The 26,645-nt window shown below is 44.2% G+C and overlaps 1 protein-coding gene across 2 annotated transcripts in view; it reads left to right on the top strand.

The window, feature by feature from the left end:
* Positions 1-26,645, top strand: part of LOC133973546 (kelch-like protein 29) — a 232,074-nt gene that overhangs the window by 7,654 nt on the left and 197,775 nt on the right. For both annotated transcript variants that reach the window (XM_062411479.1, XM_062411480.1), the window contains exon 2: positions 3,819-3,887. The gene's annotated coding sequence lies outside the window, so the exon portion shown is untranslated. The remainder of the gene's footprint in view (positions 1-3,818; positions 3,888-26,645) is intronic.

The following is a 26,645-nucleotide window of genomic DNA, read 5'->3' as shown; positions in this document are numbered from 1 at the left end:
GGGGGTCGAGCCGTTGTCGCCGAGACTTTAGACGAGGATAAATCGCAGGTTATCACGTTCGCTGTGTCCGTGGGTCAGCGAAGTATCAAAAAATACACTATTTATGTTCGTACATATCTGGGTCAAAATATCAAGTAGCAGTCGCAGGGACACGGCTCTTACATTTATGTGAAAATGGATCCAGAGTTACCTTACCCTTCCTTACATCTCTGCAGGTCATCAGAGTGGTGGCCCCTCATATCGGAGGCCAAGGAAATAAATTCACAGCGAGACTCCCGCGTGGAACGACTTGAAGGGGCCATGTTTTCTGCTCACTCTCTGTGCAACTCTAATGTGTTGCAGGGATTCTTTTTGTATTCAAAGACACACAGACATTTGGCAGTGATAAAACTGGCCGTAGTGATAACATGGCTCCGGCTTAAGGTGCCGTAAAGACCTCTTTTGTCGACGCTTGTCTGCCCGTGGGCCCTGGTGTAATTTTTATAGCTTTTTTCCCGAATAGACATTTCTATTTCTAAAAGCATTTGCGAGATAGGCCTATCCATTCCCTCCCTCTCCGGGACATGAACGCGTTGCTGCTTGGAAATTTTATGAGAGAAATATTTAAACTGTAGTTACAGCGCCCTGTGATCGTTTCTCAGTCTGGCTGACACGAGGCTGCTCAGGATTTGCAGGGAGGAGCGGCTTTGCCTTGTTTTCCCCGGCACATATTGCAAATCTTGGATTTTTTTTTGCAACAATACCTTGGCCCTGAAATTAATAGTCCACTTGAAAACGGCTCCCACGGCCTCTCGAGAACGGAGCCACTGTGTTGGCGGCCAAGTTTGATTATTAATGGCGTGTCTCTACCTCTCGGGCCCCAATTGGTCTGTGCTGATTGCCGAGCATTCTGATTAAGAAACACCATTAAAATTGATGTATTATGGGTCCGAGTGGTTTTCCCAGTTAGATAGCGGCTTCAATCAATTGATAATTACACCGGTGATTTATTGCCGGGGTTCATTTTGACACCTTTACAATAATTGGCGAGGTAGAACTTCTGTATGTTCTCTGAAGGAGAGCGAGTGCCTTCTGTTTTGAGATAAATTGAAATGAACAAAAGCCCCCAAATCATTTCACACAGGTTAATTGCGCCATATCCATCCAGATCCTGAAGATGTATATTTTCAAATTTTTTAAGTAATCTTATCTTTTACCACAAGGTAATTATCCCTTCACTTATCAGTTACTGTGACCCAGATGTGACTTTTTGCACCCAAACTGCTTTTCATCATGGATAATATGCAAATAGTTGATTGGAGGAAGAGGAGACTAATCTAAATTTGTAGGGAGAAGTCAATTAGGTAGGTAATGATCTAGCTTTGTGTGGAGTTAATGGAAAACATCTCTAATTTCATGGCAAAGTAAACAATTTTCCTTCGGGCTTTTTGCTCATTTTCTAGTCGTTGTATAAGAGAGAAAGTCTGATGTTATTTATACACAACTATGCCAAAGTAGTATTCGTGTTTAGGTAAATTATTATTATCTTAATATTTCATGAGATAAATGAGAGGTGGCAGAAAAAACTAAATATATGTAGGTTGAATCTTTATAACGATAAATATCTATATGATATTATATCTAAGATTTGGCGAAGTAGTAGTCCATCTTACACCATCATCACAATGGAAATCAGACGATTTTTCTGTAAGAGTAAAGAAACATGCCTACGTCCACCATCTCTCATCTTAAAAAGCTCGCTCGAAATTGCGTTCTTCGGACTATTAGGGCCGACGTGATATATGTGACTGCGTCAGCAAAACATTATGAATGAGCAATCAATAGCTTCACAATGTGAAAAAGTTTCTCCGTCGGCTTCGCCTCAGACGAATAGTTCTGCTCTGCAGCCGTTTCTGAGAACTGTCGCCATCATCAGCTTATTATCTCCTAGACGAGCAGAAGGTTCAAATGTTTGGACATTTAAAAAAATAATGTTTGGCAGCATAACTGCTATAAAAAGGAGAACTGGTGCGAGGAAAGAGAGAGAGAGAGAGAGATGTACCTGTGTAAATGGTTTGCTTTTTAACTGCCCAGCCTAATTGCAGCCTTTTAGACGACTGTGTTCCCCGCAGTGCTGCAGTTTAAAGTAGGAAAGACAAAAACAAGTCATCTCTTAAATTCTTTCTCTTCTGCATTTCCTCAAATACCAACAACTGATGTGCTCCAATTCTCTTCTCCCTCTCTCAAGCCGCCTCATCTCCTTTGACTACAGTAAGAGATTGCCTGCATTGCCCAGAACGACTTTTCTGAGAAATCCCAAAAGAAGTTCACGGACGCACCTGAGAAATTCAGCTGTGTGTGCTAAATGTGTCACTGGAGAGAGAGGGCAGCAACCATCGAGGAAAGCGGGGGAGTAGATGTTTTCCTGCTTGGAAACAGCAGAAATCACAGCCCTCTCTAGCGCAGGCATTCAAACAGTCCATCACACAGAGGAGATCTCTTCTCTGACACATCTGTCCAGTGAACAACAAGCCTATCGAACTTATAGCACAAAATATCATCATCTTCAGAAATAAATACAAATAAAAAACGACTTAAAGAGTTCAAAAGCCTGAATATCATTTGATTTGGCTCTTTTTTTTTTTATTACTCAATTTGTATTTAATTATTTTAATGTCTCAATGATATAGATCTACTTGTATATTCCTCATGTTATTGTCTTATTTTTTAAATGTCAGTCCTGGGTTTGCATCTTCTTGTTGTAGAACTACAGCACACAGTTGGTCCCTGTGCAGTCTGTACGTAGATCAGTTCCCTGGTTCTCCTTTCCCAACTCAGGCTTCTCCTTCACACCTTCATCTTGTTACCTTTTCCATAGGGATGGAGGAGTAGTGGTGAGGAAAGCATATTCCCACCGCAGCCTTAGTTCAACATTACTGCATCACTCTCTGCTTTATCTCTTCTTGATCTGTGTTCTTTGTCTGTGTTGATTTAAGACAGAATGCCACTCTTTGATAGTGGGAGGATTCTGCCACACTTGACCATTCTACATTTGGAATGAGAAGAATACACCACCATAACATTAGAACCTTTTCTTTCACACTAAAAATACAATCATTTGTTTATCACAATAATATTCATCTCTCTCATTTGCTGAGCGTGAGTCATAATTCAGAGCAATGAAAGATCCCTGCCTCAGTTTTCAATAAGAAAATGTCCTCGTGTACTCGATCACAGTCGGGCACGCACACACAAAGAACAAGATGTGGTGACTTCCAAAGGCTGCCACAGTTGCGGAGTCACATGATCGCGGCTTTTTTTTTTGGTTGAGACACCAGCACCATTGTTACCTTTGACAATGAGGGCTTTTGAAGTGTCGTCTCTGATGCGAGCCCTCTCCTTTGTCGTCATCTTAAAAAGAGCGGAGCCTTCAGTTACGCATGTGTTTGTAGTAAATTCTTTTTTCATTTGCCACCGGGGCCCCGAGAGCTTTTTCATCTGCGGCCATATGCCTTCAGTTTGACCTTTTTCCATTCCCCGAGTTCTCCGCCGTTGACCCCTGCTGATCTCTCAGGACAGTTGGGAGAGTTATTGACAGTTTTTACTCAGGAGTCTCTGCAGAGCCGTTTATCTGTTCTCCAGACCAAAGATTACACTAATAGATCTCTTGATGCACTTTGTTCCGCACTTGAATCGTTCTTTTTTTTTTCTCACTCTTTTTGAGTGAAGGGAGGCCTTGTCCCCCCATCCCCCGTCATTAACAGATGGCGAGCGTGAGGATTATCCGTGCCAGATTTATGGACGTTTAATTTCATTTTTCCGTGTTATTGTTTCTGCAGGTGTAGACGGCAAAACTCAAAAGATCTAATTTGTCTGTGATGAGCATCCCCATCCACCGGAGACCAAAGGTACGGTAAGATATGAAAAGCTCATTATCTCATGTCCCGGTAAACATTTTATTATGCTACAGACAAGACACACGGCACGCTGCGGCGGAACACTAAAAGAGCCTTTCTGTTTCCCAACGGAAACCATTGTGGACAATTGTCACTAACATTATTGCTATGGCAAGGGAAATAATTTGTTTGTGCGAAGAAAATAAATTTGTGCTCTCGTGTAACCGGAACACTCCCGCTTCTCTAATCTCAACGCGCAGCACTTGATCTTTGTGATGCAGCTGACTGTGTGTGGTGTGTACATGTTCTGCAGTGTTGGCCTGGTTTAGCGGGGGGGGGGGGGGGTTGGGGGGTTGATTGTCTGGAATTATTTGATATATGGTGTCATTAATTCTGCTTGACTCGCCTGCTGTGTCCTGAAAATGAGTTGTGCGTGTCTGTGTTTCTCCCCCAGCAAAGATCTCGCAGCTCCGTCGGCACGTAGAACGCGGGATCGCTCGCCCGGGCAATTACGGGGGCTAGAGAGTCTGATATCGGGGTCATTGGGAGATAGGATTACTCCTGGGCCGCGGAACCCCAGGAATGAGCGGGCCCCTCTGGTGGTCTGCTCAGGGCTGATGAAATGGAATTGAATTAATGGGGTTGCCCACTGTGAGGACTGATTAGAACAACATACTGCTTTTGATCCCTGAGCGAGGTGACCGGGTGCGGGCGTTCCAGGCACACAGGGGGTTGGGCTTTTCGTGTCTGTGTGTGTATACGTGTGTATTGGCGTGTGTGTGTGTGTGTGTGCCCGTCCTGGGTCAGTGCGTCACTGATGAACAGGACTCATTATTATGTGCGCCCTTTGCCGGGGCTTCAACCCTCACTGGGGGGCTTCAGGTGTAAGATAACTCTGGTATTTGGTTCGTGGCTGCTAATGCCGTGGCCTGTGGTCCGAAGCTGTGCCCGGCCATCCTGCGTTCGGCAAATGAACTGTACTGCTGCATACAATTTAAAAAAAGGCTCATCTGAGATCACACCTGCCGCTTGTGTCCTGTCGTCTGAACCGTAGCCTCCATGTTCGGTGGGATTTTATAAGTGAAACAACTCATTAACCCTGGATTGTTTGAGCCAGCCATTGATATTTACCGCTTCGTCGGTTTAAGTGCAGCTTCTTTTGGTAAATTTCCCAGCACCCAAACAGAATAGAAATTTATGAGGACGGCTTAATTACAACATTAAAGCTGCTGGCAGGCACTGAACTCCAGATAGTCTCCTGGAATTTTCCAAAGGGGCGTGAGAAAGCAAATGTCCGAGTCTGTTGCTCCGGACATCTTACAAATTAACCTGCCAGCGCTCTAATAAGAATGAAGGAGAATGTTCGAGTGAGCTCATGTGAGAATATAGCAGGACATTGTCCAGAGAATTCACAGAGAGCGAGACGATGTGTTTGTTGACATTTATAACACATGGACGCAAGCTTGAAAAAACAACAGCAACTTACATTTCCACCTATTCCAGAGACAGCTAGAAAGCAGAGGAGTCAACTTTGAGACAATGAGACTTGAGAGGTTTTGGCGATAAGGACCTACTCTCCAACTGGGGTTTGTCAGGCGGTCACACAGCATCCGAAACCTCCTCTCCCACGACTTACCGTAATCGGCACTCTGACATTCCAACTAACATTCAGGCAGCAATTGAGCAGCTGTGCGGAGGTGAGAAATCCCATATTCAAAGGGATTATCGAGTGCTGTCGCTTTCAATTACGGAGAGCTCTCCACCCTGTCCTTTTGAGCGTGGCCTTCCACAACAGCCATCGTCATTTCAGTCCTCGAAAGTGGCTTGATGACATTTCATCCACGCGACTTTTCTTTTTTTTTTTTTTGTTGGTATTAGCACAGCCAATAAGCTTTTGGTATCCAGCAGCTAATCCTACTTTAACAACCAATGTCCCCAGGTTGTGACTCAGGCAGATTGTGGTGTAGGTTTTCAAACTAACATTAAGATCCCGTAATTCTTTGGTTATTGTGTTTCTTATGAAATGTTGTTTTGAGTCACAATATGTCCATTACAGGAGAGTTTGTGCTGAGTATAAAAAGGGACAGCAGAAAGTAGATTTTGTATTTGTTGCAACTTCAGTGAATGATACAAAAGAAAGGGGTTTAAAGTTTAAGGTCCACCCTGCATTAAACCCATCAGCCAACTAATAGAAAAATGTCTATGAGAATATCTAATAAACGGCGGTTGCCTGCCGGCTATAAGGTGCCAGCATCCGTCTCTGGATACCCATAAAGCCTGGACTGGTTTGGGGTTTTTTCCATTAGTTTCTGTGAATGTTCTCGCCACTAAACAAACGGCACTGCATTTAGGTCGGCGCAGCACGCAGACTTTCATTTCACCGGCAGGCAGGCCCGCTGTGGTTATTTGTTACCAAGCCAATTTTTGCATTCTGTTGTTCTCATATGAACTTAAAAAGAGCGAGTGATCCAGAATTTGTTTAAACCACTCCAGACATCGTTGGTGTGAATGTGCCCCAGACACTCACAGTGGAATGTGAGACCAAGGGAGAAAAGGCGTCGAAAATTTCAAATTACAAATGATCAAAAATGCCCTACTGCCTCTCAGAGCTTTCTGAATGTACGCCGTGGAAAAACACTTCAGTTTTTTTTCTTTTCATCCACCTACGGAAGTAATGGTCATGATCACCCTTGTTTTCCGTGCAGCGCGCTGTTTGCGTTGGGCCCCCAGACGGTTAGCCGGTGCTGTCTGCCAGAATCATTCTCTAGGCCAGTAATGATGGATGACAAGCTTCTGTGAGGAGGAAAACAAGTCCCCTGGTGGCACGCTATAGGGCCGCTCAGACGAAGGTGCCATCAGCCGGCCGCCCGCTGCACTGGGTGTGGGGGTGGGGGTGAATGGAAGACTGGAGGGCTCTCCGGAACTGCTGCGGCAGAAAGCTACATCCCTCCCGTTGAGGAGTGCAGTCAATTAAAGTGAGGCAATGTGCAGTGTTGTTTGTCATCGGGAATACTTAATCTCCCTGTTTGAACAAGAAGTTGCAGTTTGTGAAGAGCTCCACTAAACCACGCAGCCAAGGAAGTGTTCCGTGCTCGTCGTCACTGTCGATCGTTTTCTCTTGTGGTTCGTAATCTCTCCTCTGAACCGATGAGTTTCTGTTTTTCTCTGGACCATCAGAGGCTTTTCTTGGACGTTGCCTAGGTTTTACCTCCACCTTACTCCTAAAGCTGCTGGAGCCTTCTCCATCTTCATCAGGACAGTAGCTCCCCTCTTAGGCTGAGGCAAAACAATGATCTGCCTCATGCATCAATCTGGAAATATCACCTTCAACACAAGATTTAAAGCTGTTACGCTGGAGGATACAGACAGATTTACTGTACCTGGCTATAGGCTCAAGCAACACTACTCACTCGGGAAGGGCTTGAATTTATCAGACATTCATTTTTATGTAAATGTTGCACACGCAGGCTTTGAATTGTTTGCTATTTATTCAAATGTTCTTCCCCTTAATGATAGGTGGGAGGGGTCACTGGAACGGTGGCTTCACACATGCTATGTACCGACTAAGGCAAGATGGCAGACAACACCATATTTCAATTGTCAAATCATTTTGGCAGAAAGGGGGTTTACAGAAAAACATTAAGTTCATTCTTTGGAAACAATTAATATCCACAGGCAGTTCTGTTTAAATATGGCCATTCATTTGTTACTTGAAGAAAAGCTTTTATGAATCTTTTGGTTTTGATTAATCTGTCAAACCACTTTTTCCGAGGTCAGGACTTCACTTTGTCCAATTTGGATTCGGTGCTCAAGGCAATCCCTGAGAGGTACAAATACTGAGTGTTAGCTTTTGTTATTATTATTGACTAATCAGCTGCCTCTGTTTTCTTCTCAGTTAATCAGTCAATCATTTGTTTAATTTGTTTAATCTAAAAGTCCAAGGTGAAATCTTTGAATGGTTAATGTCAGTTACTTGTTTTTGGATTAATCCAGCACAGAGAGCCATTGAGAACATTTCAAATGCTCTCTATTCAATGAGTCGTCATACAAAACTTCATGCAATACAGATTATGTTCTCCGGACCCACAGGTTTTCCTGCCGTATATGTTCCACACATGTATTTGTATCAAGCTTTGGTAAAGAGAAGCTAAGTTGAGTTATATAACACAGAATTTTGCATAGGTACTGTCCCCAAAACATATACTGCAAATCTGTAATCATGTTGTGTTTCTAACTGTAGACAGAATTATAATTATCTGTGACACTGATATCTGATAAATGGGATAAACAAGAGTATTTTTAGTTTTAGTTTTTATGAATGCATAATCCATCCTGGAAGAAAAAGTAGTAATACATATTTTATTTGTGCCTCGTGGCCCCGTCGTGTCATCTCCCTCTGCTGCATATTTCAACTCGGTGAAATGCAGCTGTAGTAATGTGAGGCGCTCTCTTTAAAAGTGCTGCTGTTGAGTTCACTTGAGCAGGGGCGTCCGCCTACCGCCATTATTAACACGAGGAGCCTTCACCTGCTGACAAAGGGGAAAAAAGCCTAGAGAAGGGCATTTATCTGGAAGAAGCTTGGCTAAGTGTTCAGCTATACAGACAGGAAATTATAGAGCCGGTCCCGGGCCGAGGCATGTTCTAAGAAGAACTGAAACGTTCCTAATGATGTGACCTTTGACCCGGACGCCATGAGGTGTGTGTTGGAGATTGTCTTTGCTGCGGAGAGCAATCAGGTGTGCAGGGAGGGGGGAAATGGAAGCGGCACGCAAGGTCAGGCTTTTCAGAAGCCTCCCCCGTCGCCATCCGTGGCACGACCTCCAGCCCTCACAGCCTCTGGCGGACTAATAAAAAATGGCTTCCCCCCTTTGTTTCCCAGCCACCCAGGGATCCCATTCACTTGTCATTACCAGACCATAACACAGGCGGAACATAAACACACAGGCATAAACACAGGCCGCAGCGCGCGCTGTCACATGTACCTGGTTATATTCTTGTCACATAAACAGTGAGGCATTGTCTCCTGCACGCCCCTGCAGTGATTAAGACGTAAGGCACAACGGGGGGTCCGCCCATGCTTAAAGGAGCATAGAATCCTAAGAGGGCGGACGCACACACACACACACACACACACAATCACCAACGCAGCAGGGGTTTGGCATTGCATCTTATCCCGGCCATTGAGGCTAATATCTGTGAATGGGCCGTGCCGGCACTCTGAGCACCGCTATCAGTGTTGTCTCTTTTACTTCAAGTGCCCTCAGGGACTGTGCAGCGTACACACATCATCGGGGAGAGGGGAAAGTACGGAACTACTTTATCGGCAGCGTCCTCGCTCTGAGGCGGCTGAGCAGTGGGATATGGACAACACTCCCACGATCTCATGTCAGTTAAGTTTATCTGTCAGATCATGTTGGGCTCAGAGGATAACATGTCTCCACTTTGCAGTTAAGAAGGTGCAGCGCTCCCCTCCATGTCCCCATCATGAGCTCACACTGATATTTAAATAATCAGTTTGACTTTATGTAAGTTATTTTGAGCAGTAATTCAAGTCGATTTACAAAATGAGGGGGGGAAGCTCAGATTTGTAACTAGTCTGAATATGTGGCCTTCTGCTGAGACGTTTTTTACTTGTTTAACCAGACAGTGAAATTAAAAAATCTCTCTGTCGGATCTAGATGGGCGGCAGTGATATTGAGCTAAAGACGAAATTAATTCAGCGGCAATTAAAAAAAAAAAGTCTGGCATCTGATCGTTTTTTCATAGACACATGAGCTGAGGAAATAAAGTGCCTTATAAAAGCAAAAAAATCACCAATTGATCATGATTTACCAGGTTGCATTAATTTGTTGATATTCATTTTTTATTTATTTCATCTTGCATGATTCTTTTTTTCTGTAAGTTGGCCGTTCGGCCGAAGAAAGCGAATCAATGCTGTCTGTCTGTCGTTCTGCTCATCCAAAACAATCCTGTCAGTATTGGTTTGTCTCTGAGCTCCTCTGTTGCTAAACCTCCATTTTCCTTTTGGGTGAATATGTCCTGCAATCTGACGCCGTCGAGCGCCGGGCTTTACCGTCTCAGGTCACACACTGTGTCTGTCGAGTTCAGCTGTCTCGATAATATCTACACCTGAGTGCCCCCATGTGCTCGGCCTTCATGCAACTGATGCCATATTGATTTTTATACTGTGTATCTGCTCTTTGGCTGTGGAGAGACGTTATGGCACATATCATATGTGTGTCATCAGTTGCTGTGTGAGTCTGAGTTGGTTATCACAGCAGAAGGTTCAATGTTTCAGTCTGTGGCTGCAGACGAGGGTCACAGGTCATTTCATGTGTGCAGAACATGATTGTTATTTTCTTTGGTCTTATATCTTATATCTGGCCAGTAACATATTGGTTTATTTCACTGTGATGCCCACGATAATACTGACAGGATGCACATATGGTATACTGCCTTGTGTACACTACTACAGACACAACCTATCTTTTACAAAATATCTCAATGAGAAGGGAAAAAACGACTACAAACGCTCAAACAAGCACGTCAGGCCAGTGGGTGGCGATAGGGTCTACCTCCTCAATCCGTCAAATATCAGAGAAGAACACTGTCGTCCAAGTAATGTTGGGCGAGACAGAACTGCTTGTTAGACGCAGCAGTGAAACAGGTATATAGCTGCCATTGTTTCTGGTGCATGTTAATTACACAAAGTAAGCTGTGACTTGAAGGATAGACGGATGGATGAATGGATGACGGACAGATATGTGGATGGAGGGATGGGTATTTATCCCAAACTGGGAACTTCCTGTATTAAAATGGACAGGATAAGATGGAGCACACACTGTATTATACGCTGTCTGACATGGAGATAAGGTCTCGATGCACTTACTTCCGCTTTGTTGCTCGCTGAAAATGTTTGTGCATTTTGAAATTTTCTGCCAATTAACAAAACCCCAGTAACACCTCTCGGTTTAGCTTCTGAGTCAAAGTGTCTCACAGTGCAGCAGCTTGGTGTCCAGCACACTGACATTGTGGAACCCTGCCATCCACTCTCCTCCGCCCCTGTCACATTTACAAAGGTACATTTGAAAAGGATCTAGTTTCCATGCCTGGTGTGAAAACCTCCTTTTAACCTTAAATGCACCGCAGCCCTGTAAGGACCCAGCGTTTCCCTGCTGAAATTAATTCTGCCAACAGGGCTCCTATCAAAGAATCCACATGTACCTTCTTATCATCTGTGGTCAACGGCGCCGCCTGAAAATTTACATTGAATTTCACGCGAGCATCATCATCTGCCAAATTTCTATTTGGATATCTCCCTAATGTTGACATAAGCCGTAATGGCCATCTGCGGAGTGGAACTCATTACGGCCCGTATCTCTGTCCTCACGTATGTAGGCGTAGTCTCAGATGCTTCATACATAGTTTTCCTTGGCTGTTCACGAGCGTGACCGAGGTGCCAAAATTAGTCCACACGCACACTGCTTCTGCTCGAGGCAGAAAAAACGCTACAAGTGCATTTTCCATTAAAACAGGGACGTGAGAGGCCGGTGTCATTTATCTGAATGGTTATTGCTGGATTCTTTCAGCAGAGACGACAGAGCTAATACAGGCATTAAAAAGCAGCTGAGCGATCGCTGGCATGCTACAGGTCATTTGCAGTTATCCATTAAGCCGGGCTCTTGAAATAAAGGTTTGCTCTTCATCGTCTCTCTGTCAGTTTTATAATAAAGACAGGAAGCCGAGACAGTAGTCTGACCTCTTGATATGCAGGTTACACATTGGGTGCACATGTTGGACTATTAACAGGATCCTCATGCAGTAATATTTATGGGACACAGATGTCAAAAAGATTCTGTCGGGGCTCAGCAGAGGTGACCCCACACTTGTAAATGTGCATTCCTGTCCCATGTGTCTTTCTTCAACTCTGCCCCCAAAGCTTCTTCCAAAAAAAATCCAAAGCATACCACTCAGGAAAACCAAAATCAAGACTCAAGCCACATGCATACAACTGAACCCATCTCTGTCCACGCTAGAGTTCTGGCTCTGTATCAGTTTGAATCAGTCCATACTAACATGCCTAACAAACAAATCGCAGCATGTGCGTGCAGATGTACACAGATTGCTCGAATGACAAATGTGGCGACGCCGGTGAGCTAGTTCTGGCAGGCAACTCGAGCTGCACTGAGCCAATCATGTGACATACCTCGCTCTCCACAACCATCTATATTACACACCCACCATATCAGGTGGTCTATTTAACCAGAGAGACATTTCCCATCAACCCCTCGTGCTCGCGCTGCTGCTGCAGTATTGCGGACAGTTGCTTCAGCCCCTCCACCAACCCAGCATCCACCTGTAGGCTCCAAACGGGGGGATTCCTGTGTAATCCTATGGGGGAGTGAATAAGTTGGAGCCTAGTTCCCAAACACACCCAAACACCCAAACAAGCTTGTTGTAATATTGCAATAAAGGTTCGAACCTGACTTGTCTGACCGAACTCCTCTTCTACTGCATTGAAGCAGTTGTAACATTGTAAGATGAGGAATTTAAATCCAAAACAGCTGTAGGCAAAGACAAATGGGTTAGCAGAGCTTGTAATTGATTTTCCAGGTTGCGTTCTCCACTCGTACCCGGGGCCAATGGTGGTAGTTTTCCTCTGAAAGGGGGTCATGTGATAGGAGCCCGACGAATCAGCGAAGGTTACGTCATGATCGAGCAGAGCCAATCAGAAGGTTTCTGCCCGTCCAGACTGAAACGCAGCCCCGTGGTTTTCAAACTGAATAGGGCCCAGCAGTGTTTCCAGACTTATCCATTTGAGCAACTCTAAAAGGGAAGAGGTGTACTCATACGTATCTGTAGAAGATGTGAAGCTTTTGCAAACTAAAACGTAGTCGTATGGACGAGGCCTCAGCTCGAGAGCCCGCTGCTCAATAAAAATGATCAAAATTCACAACAACTCAGCCGGTCTTCCGCTTCTAAGTTGTAAACAGAAAAATGAGAAGCGCTGCTTGTAAAGTCAGTCTCCAGACTGAAGCCGGATTTGTTTTGATAAAAAAAAAGAAAAAAGGACCCTATAGTTTGAAGAAGCTGAGCAGAGTGCAGTATGCAGTGAGAGCCTGGGCTCGGCATGCTGTCTGAAGTGTACTTCAGATATCAGTGAACAGGTGTTCTTGGCTTTGGAGAGCAGTTGAAAAGGAGGCTCGAGTCTATATGTACCAACCTTCCTCTGCCGGACCAGGTGATGAAAGGCCAACACGCGTCGGAGAGGAGAATACTATCAAAACACTGTCTGTCAGCGCAGTCGTCCCACAGGTGTTACTTCAGAGACGCCACGTACAGAGTTCACTTAATGTATTGATTTGAGTCTGCTGACAGCACGCTGGAATCTCAAAGCATCCCGCGTGCATTTGCTTCGAGTCTGTCACGAACCTTTTCTCTGCCATGTTATCCCATCGTGTCACTGACGCGCTGCTCTGCAGTTTTTTTTTGGCAGTAAAACGTGGTCTGTGTGTCTACCTTTTGTCATACTTACAACCACCCACTGAGATCAGATTAAAGAAGACACGTCGAACACAACATCAGGAGTCGCGCTGCACGCCTGGAGCAGAGCATGCTGGGAGGGAGCGGCACATGCAGCGCGCGTGGCACTCCTCGACAGCTGAACGAGCCGCTGATTTAAGCTGCAGCGATACCTCCTGTAATTGCTGAAAATCTGATTTTGGATGTATGGTTGGTGGGGCACTTTCTTTTGTAACTGAGCCACTGTAATATGTTTTTATGAGATTCTCCATAATCTTGTTTTCTCTGGGATTGTTGCTGCACATATGTCGTTCTCTATTTTCTCTCCGCGTCTCGTTGGGCTGTGAGGTGCAGCGGAAACTTGATCAGGAACTCATATCGCTCGATGTCCGACTTTTTCTCCTTCAAACTTTTCCGGCAGTGTTTGTATCCATGTGTTGGTGCTCAGTGTCTTGCACTGATAAAATACACAAATTACTACTTTTATACTTCCTTTCCAAGCCCTATCAATCTTATAGTATTGACGTGTGCATTTTGCATTAATATTACGTATATAAACATCTTAGTGGGTTGTATCTAGGTATATAAACAAACAAGTGGTGAAATCAACTAAGAAATAGATATGTTGAGCTTAATCCCTAAGTTTTGAATTCATTTTTTCCTTTTCCAATACATATTCCCGACTGATCGGATTCGAGAGTTTAAAAGATAACAACTCTTATATATAATTTTACCAGCTTTATGCCACTAACCCTTTACCCTAAACTTTACTTTCAAATTATCCTGGAGTAAATTAATTTTAATGTCCAGCCTCCATCCTCACAGGAAGAAAAGTTTGAAAAGTTTGCCTTACTTTACCCCAAATATGATAATTTTCTTCATCCCCATGGCAAAAAACATGGATCAACTTTTTGGAGGAAGAAGTTACACTTCCCTATCATCTCTTGGGAATGAAGTGTTTTCCCCCCCACCATGCCTGGAGTGATTTCTGCACATCCAAGCACCGAGCTGACAGGGTCACCAACCTGTGAGCTTCCTCTCTACATCGCAGCCTTGCCGGCCGCGCTGTCTTTATTTCGTCTGCCCCTCTCTTTTCCTCTAAAAAAAATTCTCTCTTTACCAATTCTGCCACCTCTGGGCTGAGAGGGCCTCTTGTTTTGGTTGTAAAAAATCAATAACCATTACAGGAGAGAGACAGAGGAGGAGAAGAAGACGAGAGCGGAGCGCGCTGGAGAAGAGAGGGAGACGGGCTTCTATCCATGTCAGTCTGACCCTGCCTGACGGCTGTCATCTCCCTTAATTGCTTTGCTAATATCATCCCCACTCAGCCTGGAACTAGGTCAGCAAGGCCCCTCTGCTGGAGCTTACTTCAGGCCGTCCTCCATGATCTCTCGCTCACTCTGACTTTTATTTTGTGTTCCCCCTCCAGGCTCGTCTCAATTAAAGTTAAAACATACAGTTGGAATATGAGAAAGATACGTTGTTTCCGTGGTGACCGTGGGTTTTGGGGGGGGCGTTAGATTAATCCAATCAGAAACATTTCTTTTTCCCAGCAGTAGATAATCATTTATGCACAATGCTCTATTCTGGGATGGGAAATAGGCTCGCCGGAATTAACCTTTATATTTCCCTCAGGTGATGCAAGATCTGCTTTTTCTCTGTCTACCATCTCTCTGCTGTTAGCACCGTGAGGTCAGACTACAAAGCTTCTCAGTGACAGACGAGATTAATATCGAAAACTTTAGCAAATAACTCATTTGCCGTTAGTTTCTCTTACTCTGTTAAATTCAAATGATTAGATGAATCAATTCCTTAGATGTGTTTTGCCTGCCATGCCGTGGTTTCATGAGAACAACCCGACAGTGGACTCTGATTTGAATGCACTTGACACAGTAGGAATTCACTCTGACGGCTGTTGTTTCGCTGGGTAGAATTGCATTTGAAAAAAATCGAGGGCTGCTATCAATAACTTTTATCCATAACCGTTTATTTAGAAGCAATTAAAATAGATTGCCTGTTTCACGGCTGAGGACAGGCTTGGTGATATGGCCCAACTTTAAAACAAGCAGCATCCATATTCCGCCAATGTTTTTATTTCCGAGCAAAATAAAGCGGAAACCATTTGACCACAGTGAAGACTTCATTCACCGTTGAGTCATTCATTCTCAAACGGAACCTGACAGGTCAGAGCTTTGAAAAACGATGAGGTGTGTTTTATTGGTGTCGATTGTAAATTTCCATGGATCTAATCTCTTTTTACTCATCAACTAGTATGAGGCAGCTTAATGGAGTCAGGATCTGTTATTGCTGCCGACGCACCATGGTGTTCCGTCTCGAATCAGTGGACGCTTCGGTTATTTTTACTATCAAGCTGGTTTGCAGAACAAAACATTCTCTGAGATGAAACTTTCTTTATTTTCTTTTGCTCTCCAGCGTGTAGTTGGCAAACTGTCCCCTGGCTAAAGAATACAGGCACAGTGGAGACTCTGTTGCAGCGGGAGAGGGAGAATATGATGCGAGTGTTGGGGATGGAGCACGGAGCAGCTGCTTTCTGCCGCAGGGGAAATGGCATTACTCCCAATGTGCTTTTATGAGTCCGTCATATATCCGTGGATTCTTTTTTCCGCGGTTGTCCAGCGAAGCTTGTATTTCTGCATACCTGTCTGACCTTTACAGAAAATAGTCTAATAGTACTAAACCTTTAAGCTTCAGCAGCAGCAGTAGCACTGGTGTCTTGAAGAGCCAGGAACAGATTCTAAAAATACCGCTCCGTCCCCTGAAATAGTCAACATGCAAATACGATTATAAGAAAAGAACTGTCTATTGGCAATTGTATCACATTCAAACTCACCAATACTGTGAAGGTGTTGGTTGTTCTCTGTTTGTCTCTTTTCTTAATTTAGTTGTACTAGTGCAGTGTCAGTTCTAAACCTGTCTGGTAAGAATGTCATGTTCTCTTGTTCTGTGTTGATGCTCCAGAGCTATTTCAGAATGATTCCTTGTCTTTAGTGAGTCCTCCTCAAACAGTTCCACAATATCACTGTTTATTGTTTTTGTGCTGGAAGTTGTGTGCAGTGCTTTTTTTACAAACATTCTTTGGGTGCAGAGGGAAGTTTGTGTTCATCCTACCTGGGTTATCTGCATTGAAGGTTTTAACGTCAATGTTTCCCATAAAACTAAACTTCACAGACAAACTTAAATTAGTCGGAAGATGTTGTCTATTTCACATTACAGAAAGATTCTAGGGGATCTGTTATGTGTCAGGGGACCCCCCCCCCCCCCTTTGTCCAGCATGGCTTGTATTCCTGCATAATAGTTTGACCATTACATATTGTTCTAATAGCACTAAACCTTTAAAATGTTATATCACAGCAGTAGGCTTGGTGTCTTGCATAGACAGGGAAAGATTCTTAAAATATTGTCGTCTATTCTGAAATACACAACAAACAAATGATAATGGTAATTCTAACAAAAAAAGCAACACTTTCACATCTTTGGCGCGTTGGAGAGCTCGGGCCTCGTGTCTGCAGCTCTTCTGTTGTTTACATCCACAGTAGTGGCTACAGGCGGCCATTTTAAACAAGGTAGTAAAGCACGGATGAGGGACAAGGGGCTAGTAATTGTGTCAGCGTCAGGGCTCTGAGCCAAGAACTGTCAAGACCTCATACTCTCCCCCGCCCCTCTCCGCGCTCCTGGTTTAATGGAGCATGTGAGGGCCAAGGTGTGCTTGGCTGGCCCCAGCCTAGGCCCCTTTCAAACGGCCTGCCGTCTCTCTCCGATGGGCACAGTGGAACAATAAGCCTAAGGTGGAGCAGCTGGAGAAAACATTAGCGTAAGACCCCTTCCTGGAGGTTACCTTTTTCGCCTCAGTGCCCTCCGTTTGCTCCCCACAATAAGACACCTCTTTTCCTGACCTATAACAACAGCAATAACCCCATTTTGCGCCTGCAGTGGTTTTTGTTGCAGTGCAAATGTGCGACTGATGCCGCGGTGTAGCCCCCAAAGCTCCAGGTGCAAATGGGCATTTGGAAACTACAGGGAACAGTCCGCTGACCCTTCCCCAGAGAGTCACGGCGAAGTTGTTTTTTTTCAACAGCTCAATCCTCTGGTGGGCTGTAATCTTGTGTGTACTGGCCCACAGTTGCAGATTCCACACGGCGTCCAGAAGAAGCTTCCCATCGGGCTGAAGAGTGAACGTCCAGCTGTCGCCCAAACTGTTTGGTTTGGAGGATCCCGGGAGCTGAATGGAAGCGGATCCTCAGGGTAAAGCACAAGGCCTGGTGTGTGGGATCTGCTCTCGGTGGGAATAATGCCCAGGCTTGACATGTCTGAGGTGTCCCTGCTCAAGCCACATCCGGGCGTGGTTCTAATGAGCTTTCTCACACAGACACATTTCTGATTCAAAGCTTCTCCACTTGCTTTGCACCTCCTTTTTCTTCCTTTCACTGAATGTCATCGTTGCTCACTGCACACCCCACTGCCCTCGTAATATGAGGATATTGACCTAATTACAATCACTTTATTGGAATGCATATTCAAATAAATTGAACCGTGATACCACCTTAAGCAATTAAAAGCTTCAAGTGATTCATTCAGCGGCAGTCGTACAGAAGAATGTCAGAGATTTCTAACCACACTGGCCCACTTTCTTTGCTGCCGTTTGCATGTTCTCCTCATGAGCTTTAAAAGCTCCATGTCAGCTTTTAGGCTGATTTAATAATATACAGTAAAAAAATCTATTAAATGTTATTGAATAGAGCTGTTTTAAAACATTTTATGAGGCTAGATCAGGTTTCAAGTCCTAGAGGTATAATCCTTGAGGAGACAAGATGCAGATGCTCCAGGTCTTAAATTTGTTTATTACCAACACTAGTTTATGATCATCCTTCCATTTATCATCTATGCAGCTTATCCTGTGAGGGACGCGGGTTAAGTAGGAGATAATCACAGCTGACAGTGGGTGAGAGGCGTCGTCAGACCATCATTCACGGTCACTGACATTTTAAAGTCCCCAATTAACCTAAAGCTAAAGCACTGTGTTGGACTGCGGGACGTAACCGGGATTCGAACCACGAACCTTCTTGCTGTAAGGCCAAATTGCTAATCATTACTACTGCGCTTCCAGTTTATGATCAAACAATCAAAAATTAATGACATTTCCATCAGCCTAAGCTGCTAATAACCAGATATTAGCGCCCTAATTAACCGCAGAATTAGGCAGTGTAATTAAACAATTAAAATGCTATCTTATTTATTTTATTAGTCTAAAAAAAATTGAGACTTGAATGTTCTTAAATTGTTCTGGAGGTGGTAAGATGTCAATTTCTTTTTTTTGCCTTAAACTGTAATAAAGATCAAGTGTCAGGTCTAAATTCTGACCCTAGTCCACAGTCCTGGCAGGGAGCAATATGAACAGTAATGAATCTTTGTTGAGATGACTGTCTGAGACCCAGATGACTGCAGACAGCAGAAATTCCAGGAAATTGTGCAGGTGCTTCCAAGACATTGTTTCATCTCCGTCTGCTCTGTGCCCAGCCCAGCACAGAGGCCTGGCCTGGCTCGGCTCGGCCCGGCCCGGCTCGTCTGTGTTCTTGTGTTGATTAACCGCAGCCTGTCTGTTGGTGAGACTCTCTTGCTTCTCGTTCGGAAACCAAAACAATCAGATAAAGAGACGTTTACACTCCAAGGTTGAATCTGCGAGTCAAATTTCCCCCCCCTTTGCCACCCTGCATCCCGGTAAACTGATTTGGAAGATGGGCTTGTTGACTGGCGTCTCCTCGTCTACGCGAGGCCACAGCCTCACGGGGGAAATAAACCGTGGTATCTCCATGTGTCTGGGATGACAAGGCTGTATTAGGGTTGTTTCCATTGCTCTTCAAACGGCTTCATTATTTTTTTCCCAGCCCGAATTGGTCTGTGGTGTGAAGTATAAGCAATATATGTATTTGCAACAAACTGCCAGTTATCACATTTGACATCGCCAATTGACTCCCATCAGATTGCATATAGAGGCAGCCTCGCCAGAGGTGCGGGAGTGAAAGAGGCACAAAATGTTTTCACACAAAAAACCTCCATCCCAGCGGCGCTTTAAAAAAAGATTTTCTGCTTATGTAGGCAGTTCTGTTGTACCACGTCAAACCTCGGAACCGTGCACTTGGAGCAATTATACCTCTTCAATGAATCATTGTTAATATGAGACCTGTGAGGACCGATAAAATGTAGTGGTTAATTTGAATTCAGTCCTCTCTAGGGCTGGAAGATAAAACGACATCATTTTCATCAATAGCAATAAAACTAATATATATCGATATAATGTTTATTTATTTTGTAAGCAGTTAGGAGGTATAACACATAGTTGATCTACGTCAGATTTGTGTCGTGTTTTAGATTTTATGCTCATGAAAAAGAGGCAGTCTTTAAACTTAAAATAAATATTAATGCGAAATGAATGGTAATAATTTTCGATATCGATTGATAATAATTTTTCTTATTTGATATTAATTTGGCCATATCACTCAGCCCTATATAGTCTTGACACACATTAGCAAACACCCTTCGTCATCATTGGGTCATTGAGAATACATTCCGAGTTGGTTCCACTGCTCTCATGGCACCGGTGCCGTGTGGTCTTGATCTGTTGCAATAATCCCCATAGCACGGCACAGCCGGGGGTGCTATGCTATCTCACTCACACTGGATAACGGTCACAGACACCGTTGTAGAAGGGTTGCTGCCATGTGCAGGCTCCCGTGTGAAAGACATGGATTTAAGAGTGTCAGGCACTTCTCCAGTTTGAGTCGAATGGTTGATGACGATGTTGTTTTAGTGTGTAGATGATGATAAACGCTGGATCTCATGTGTTTACCTGTAATGGTGAGGCAGAATCTTTCATGTGTTTCTATCAATTTTTAAGAGAAGGTGATTTAGTTTGTTGTTAAAAGTAATGAGATATAAAGAGCAGTGTTGCCACAGGGACAGCCCCGTCCAGTTTGAGGTATCGATTGTACGGATGCCCATGAAATTTGATGTTCATGCAGGTTTTCCTCAGGGTCTGAACAAGTCTGTAAAAATCAAAAATTCAATCGTCTGGATTATAGGCTTTAAAAAGTTTCAGAACAACTTACTAGGTCTGTGTTAAGGCAGGTGTTTACTATATTAAAGAGGTGCTGTTTACTTAATTTTGTTTTTTTTGCTGTAAATTAAATAACTCATTTGAATTTGTTTTGTACTTTTCGACCGAATACCTGCAAAGATAATCACATTCCCATCGGCCTCTGCTGCAGTTTGCATTGGGATCAGAACAGTGCAGCCTCACAGAGCTGCAGGGCTGTGTGTCTTTTTTTACCTTATTAGTAATAATTGAAATATAGGCCGTCAGACATGTTTCCTGTGGTGCCGATCTTTGGCTTCTTTCTCTGCATTATTTACCAAAACATTGGCCTCTTTCCCTTGAACACAACTGGCCTTTAGACGGAGTACAGCATTCAGAGAGGACCCAGTGTCTCAGCATTCAAAATCTCACTCCTAATCCACATGATCTCTCTCAAGCTTCACCTTGCATCCTTCCGATAAGATTCTCTGTGCCCGTTAAATATTATAACAAAAGCCCATGGATTCTGACCCCTCACTTTTTCGGGGCCGCTGTCAATTGAGACCCGGACAGAGAAGTTGAGTGAACGTGATATTTAATAAATGACGAACAGGACAGTCCTCCCCCCCCCCCCCCCCCCCCAAAGTCCTCGGGTCTTGTTAAATAGATGGGTCTCAAATTATATTTTATGATTGGGCTAATTGAAGTAGCCAGTCATTTTTTATGTCTGTGACGGGGGGGCTTTACTGCCTCCTGCGAGTCGCATCGCGGGAAGGACGAGCGGCTTCCTTCATTACTCAAGTCCTCGGCATAATCTCATTTCCTCGCAGTGACCAGTCGGACAACCTTAAATTTCAGGTCTCGCAGGCAGTTTTCAATAAGGAAGGGGCGGAGACTGAGGATATTACAATCCTGGGTCTGATTAACCTGAAGGTTGAATCAAAAGCCATTTATTCCTAAAGGCTCAGGTATAGCTCATTCTTACATTCTTTATGGATTTCAAATTAATCCTAGAATAGAATATTAAAGAGTGGATAATGAGGAAAATAAACAAGTCAGGAACTCGAGCTGTTTAATAACCAATTATTGTTTCTGCTAAAATGCGTTTGTTTACCCGGTAATTAATTACCAGCATCGCATTATAGCTTGTCCTGACAATAACAGCCCGTAGCCTGGTCCGTTCCCGCTCTGAGCATCTGGGTTGCTTTGGTTCCCCCATGGTTGTGATTTGTTATGAGATTCACTAGACAATTTCCAGTTTATTACTGCTGTGTCCAGGCAGTCCCTGATAAGATTAACCAATGTCCATGAATCCTTGCTGGAGAGTATTTGAGGCGCCGGTCAGCGGCTGAGTGTGTGTATCCAGGATTGTTCACCAGAGCAGCGCAGTGTGGAACAACACTTTACAGAGAGTGCCCCTGACCACTGACCCAGGTCTGCTGTGATGACGTCGCGTTTCTTCTCCGGTGTTGCCAGACTCTTTGGATCGAGCGGCTGGGTGCGCTGATTCCTGATCTGTGGAGAGGGCCGTGATGCGCCTGTGGGGAAAACTACTCTGCGGCCCCAAACCCAATTTCCACTGAGAGATTGAGGAGGCTAACGTGCTCCGGGCGAGGCGCTGAACTCCCTTTTCTTTCTCTCGTCTTGTCTCCTAATCGCATCAGGCTTTTAATTCTTTCATGAACTCGTCTCCGACCTTTTTGAACCTTTGGTGGAGAGTGGGGGAGATAAGAGGGCCGTGATCGCTGCTCCACTCCCCCACAATCTCTCTCGGCAGCGTGTTGTATTTTAAGAGGAGACCTCTGTTTTACCATAACACTTCTTTATGGTAGCCGTGTGGAAGGAGGTGTTGACTTTGACTGATGGCTCACCCTTCTCACACTCACACAGACACATTCCAGTGTACGTGTGCTTTCACACACACACACACACACAAACACACACACACAAACAGTTGATGAATTATGTATCGTGCACTGGAAACAAAGTAATCAATATAAAATGTCGAGTGTCAGTATTGACCATAAATGTTGTACACGTTTAGAATGAGGGGGAAAAAATCCCATTGCACAGAGGTGTGTGTGTTGCTAATGTCTTAATGTGTAACGCACAAACATGTCTCTTTGGCATTTGGATAGGGTTGGATACAGAAACTGTTTCCTACATGGCCGTCACCTACAGGCCTGAAATCACGTCGCAGATTTCATTGCCTCATTTGGTTGCGTTGACCTCTGTACTCACATATAAGCATATACTTCACTGCACTTGTCTAGTTAACATCACATTTAACTTTGGTGGCAACGCTCTACTTGGCACTGCCAGCACATTACGTTAGCCTCCGGTTAGTTAGCGTCTCCAACTCGAGTTAACGCGACAGCCAAATGCCAAAACAAAAGTCTGACTGCGCTTCACATGAGAGGATTCTGACACCGGGACGTGCAGCAACTGTTGGAAAATAATTCCAGTGTGACAAACCTAATGAGTCAGCAGGTGACGCATGGGTGTGTTTGAATATATCACGTTTGACTGCTCGACCCATATGCCGAGCACATTAGCCTGGCCCCGGCGGTTGGGAGGCAATTGAAAATCAGGATTTTACTCTATTAAGCACTGAAGCTGTTATTCAGTTTATGTTAAATTCCAACTTCTAATTTACCCTAGCATTTAAAAAAAGCTGTTAATTTCTTGCTTTTACCTTTAGGCACGGTAACTTTTTTTAAAGTATCGATTTAGCACCAGTATCGGCTTAAACCCAAATGTGAATACCCTCAGGTAGCACCCATGCACGTGTCTGATCATTCTAAAGCCCCTGTGAGGTGCTTTAATCCTACATTGTATGGACGAATTGATGGATATAAGATGTTGTGTGTCCGTGTTTACATCATGCTGCTCTTGTCTCTTGTCAACTCAGCTCTATAGGCCTAATCCTGACAGATGAAAGTGGTGTTCATGCAGTGTGTGTGTGTGTGTGTGTGTGTGTGTGTGTGTGTGTGTGTGTGTGTGTGTGAGTGTGTGGAGGGCTACTGCCTGTGATACGGATAAACTGTCGGAGATCGATTGGCTATGTGCGCAACTCTTGCATGTGCACGCCTCCCCGCCCTCTACCGTCAAAAGGTCAGCCTCAGCACGGTCTTTTAACCCCTCGTTGTTTAGTGTGTGTCATGTCCGGCTCTAATGATCTGCATCTGCCTGGGAACCTCACCCCTCCGCCACCCCCGGCAGAAGCCGCAGCCCTGCCAATCCTCCTCTTTGATTGGCCCGGAGAATTCTTGGAAGATGGATGGTTCCAACGTCCTTGACTGGTTTGCAATGTGTGCCACCACTACCCCTCCCCGCATCCTGCATTTTTGAATCGCTGCTCTCCGTTTGATGGCAGGCAATTACAGGAGATTGTTTCTCTTTTGTTGTACTCGCTGGCCGACACGGCGCCCCCCTTTTCATCTCAGAAAGTAATGTCCTGCTTTGGCTACTTGACAGACGCACAAAGCTCGGAAGACGAGCACGGTTTGACCGGGCAAGCGCAGAGATTGATGGCTGATTTATGAGGAGAACGCCGCGGCGGTTTGTTGAAATTAGTTTTCCTTTGCTGTGTATAATCTTTGGACGTTGTGAGAGAATAATTATTGTTTATATTGATGGCTGGGTGTCCTGCGTTCAACACAAATAGCCATCATGCTTTGCCTGTGATTTAGCTCTTCTGGTTGCAGACCTGTCACGAGGAATACATATTTTCAGAGCCGGAGGAAACGTGAGACGGCTTCACAGACACTGCTCTTGTTTTCAGCTGCTGCACTGTTGTGGTTTCTTTGCCGTGTGAAGGTGTTAAAGGTGCAGCTCTGAACAGATAGATACCCAGAATAGTTCAGCCAATTACGCAGGTTATTCAGATTTGAGGCGAATCTTAATTAAAAAGAAATTTAATCTTTTTTTTTATTAAATCAGTCTTGCAAACAAACAATGACAACTTTAACCTGGAGCTTGCTTTTTCTGTGAGTTTAAAGATATATTCCATAATCAGCACCATATAACTTTGCAGTGAAATAAGCTTAAAATGATTGTTTCGTCCTATTAAATCAACGAGAGTAACAGCTGAGTGCAAGGTATGGATGGCTGCAGGAGAGTGACCTTGGCGCTTTAACATTCATATCTAAAGATGTGGGAAGAAATCAGCATCAGCTCGCAGCGCCTGGCAGCAGCGTCCAACCTGACGACTGCGCCGCAAACAATGAGCTTCACTCACACAGGGGAGTCCTTTAGAGAGATGTGCTTCAGCTTCTTTTGTTTTTGTTTCGCTCGCTCTTTTTCTTTTTTTCGGTCCTGTGTGCATTCCGGGGCCTGCGAGGCTACGCCAGCCGAAGGGGTTCGCTCGTTAAAAATGGCCGCCTCCCTTCCCAGACAGGAGCGGCACCTGTAATGCTTGTTTGCTTACAGAAATAACGTTTGAGAATCCTGCAGTAATATTATTTTTGCTGAGTACTGAAGGGGAAAAAAAAAATCTATATCAAAGCTGCTTGTTCAGTTGAAAAAAAAAAAAGCGCTATATGTGGGGGAGTAGAGGTCCCTCAAAGATCCTGCAGTAATCGACAAGAATACACCCACCAAGCCCCTCTCAGTCTCTCTTGTTTTAGTGATATTTATTTGGCTCACAGCAACGGTGCTTGTGTTTGATTTTCAAAAGGCACAGATTCGGGATGTTAACGGTGTGAATGCAGACGTAGATGTTAGACCTCGGTGTTAGAGTCAACAGTCTCTGTGGCATTCAGCGGTTGGAAATGGCATTTGTGACATTCACTGAGTGAAAGCAATATATTCACCTCGCTTGGCTCATCTAGCCCTCACCAGAGCAGACAGCTGCTCTAAAGGCTATGAGCACAAAGTGCACGAGTGTTCTCACACTGTCAACAACTTGCTGTAAAAAACGTGCACGTTTTTATCACCCTAGAATGCAGTGAAAAGCTTGTAGATCTGGTGCTATATGTGACATGTGTGTATTTGTGTGTATGCCTATGCATATATATATATATATATATATATATATATATATATGCATCAATATGATGTTAGTGCACACAAAGTATATTCACACTATCAGATTTAGGTTATCCTTTGTTTTGTGTTGTGATTATCACACTGCACCACAGTAAACCTGCTTTACCCTCAACAGAACACTGGTTGAGCCGTGGCAGTAGGCTATTACTTTCTGACATATTGCCTTGCATATGTCATTTACCATTTCATTCAAATGATGGACAGGAATGCGTTACCGCATTCAGCTTGTCACAAAGAGCATTCTGTAATATCTTTCTGTTCCTCACGCTGTATTAGATGACAAAATGGCAACTGCTGTCATTCTCGCTGCGCTCATGTGAAAGCCTGATTCCAGGAGTTTTATTTACTGTCATTGCGCAGCGTGCACCGTCTCCCACAACCGTGGGAGAGGAATTCAGCTGCTCACCTTCAGCCCCAGAGATGTGCTGGATTCCCACTGCTGCAGCGAAGCTTTTTACATCCACAGACAAATGCACTTAAATCATCTTACCAGTGTTTTTCCATGTTTTACACAATTCAATTGAAACGACTGCTTCCCCCAATTCCCTGCCAACAGAGCAACTGGTTTTCCGCTCGTTTCAGTTTTGAAAATCTATTCACAGAAAGTCCAGCTTGGATCGAAATCAGTAATCCATCACAGTGAACATTTCATCGCCTCTAGTTTTTGTCAAAGTTACAACTTCAATCACTCTGCCCTACTCCTTCATTTAGTACTACCTCTCAGCGAGGCCTCAGGACTCCAATCCATTCATGGCTTTTCCTGCTTGGATCCATTATATCATCAGGCTCAGATCTGAGAACTTTCTCACTGCATGGTGTTTTTGTCCAATCCTGTGAGCTTCAAGCTTCAGCTCCTCTCACATATTTACATATCAGCCAAATACTGGACCATGCTCTTCATCACCCATTCATGCTCAGGGTCTTCTCAGTTCTGTAATCTCATGTGTTTAACCCCATATTTTATCAATACATGAAAAACTGACTCAATTCACACAATAGTTTTCAATGTGAAACTCCTCCTGAGGTGGATTTTCTGAATACCAAACTCATGAATGCAGAATTGTATCACCCAAGTGTTAATGTTGTGTCCTTGACCACACTTCAACAAG

The sequence above is a fragment of the Platichthys flesus genome, chromosome 18, assembly GCF_949316205.1.
Source record: "Platichthys flesus chromosome 18, fPlaFle2.1, whole genome shotgun sequence".
Taxonomy (NCBI): Eukaryota; Metazoa; Chordata; class Actinopteri; order Pleuronectiformes; family Pleuronectidae; genus Platichthys; species Platichthys flesus.
Note: the sequence above shows the minus strand (reverse complement) of the source record. Positions and strands in the feature narration are given on the sequence as shown.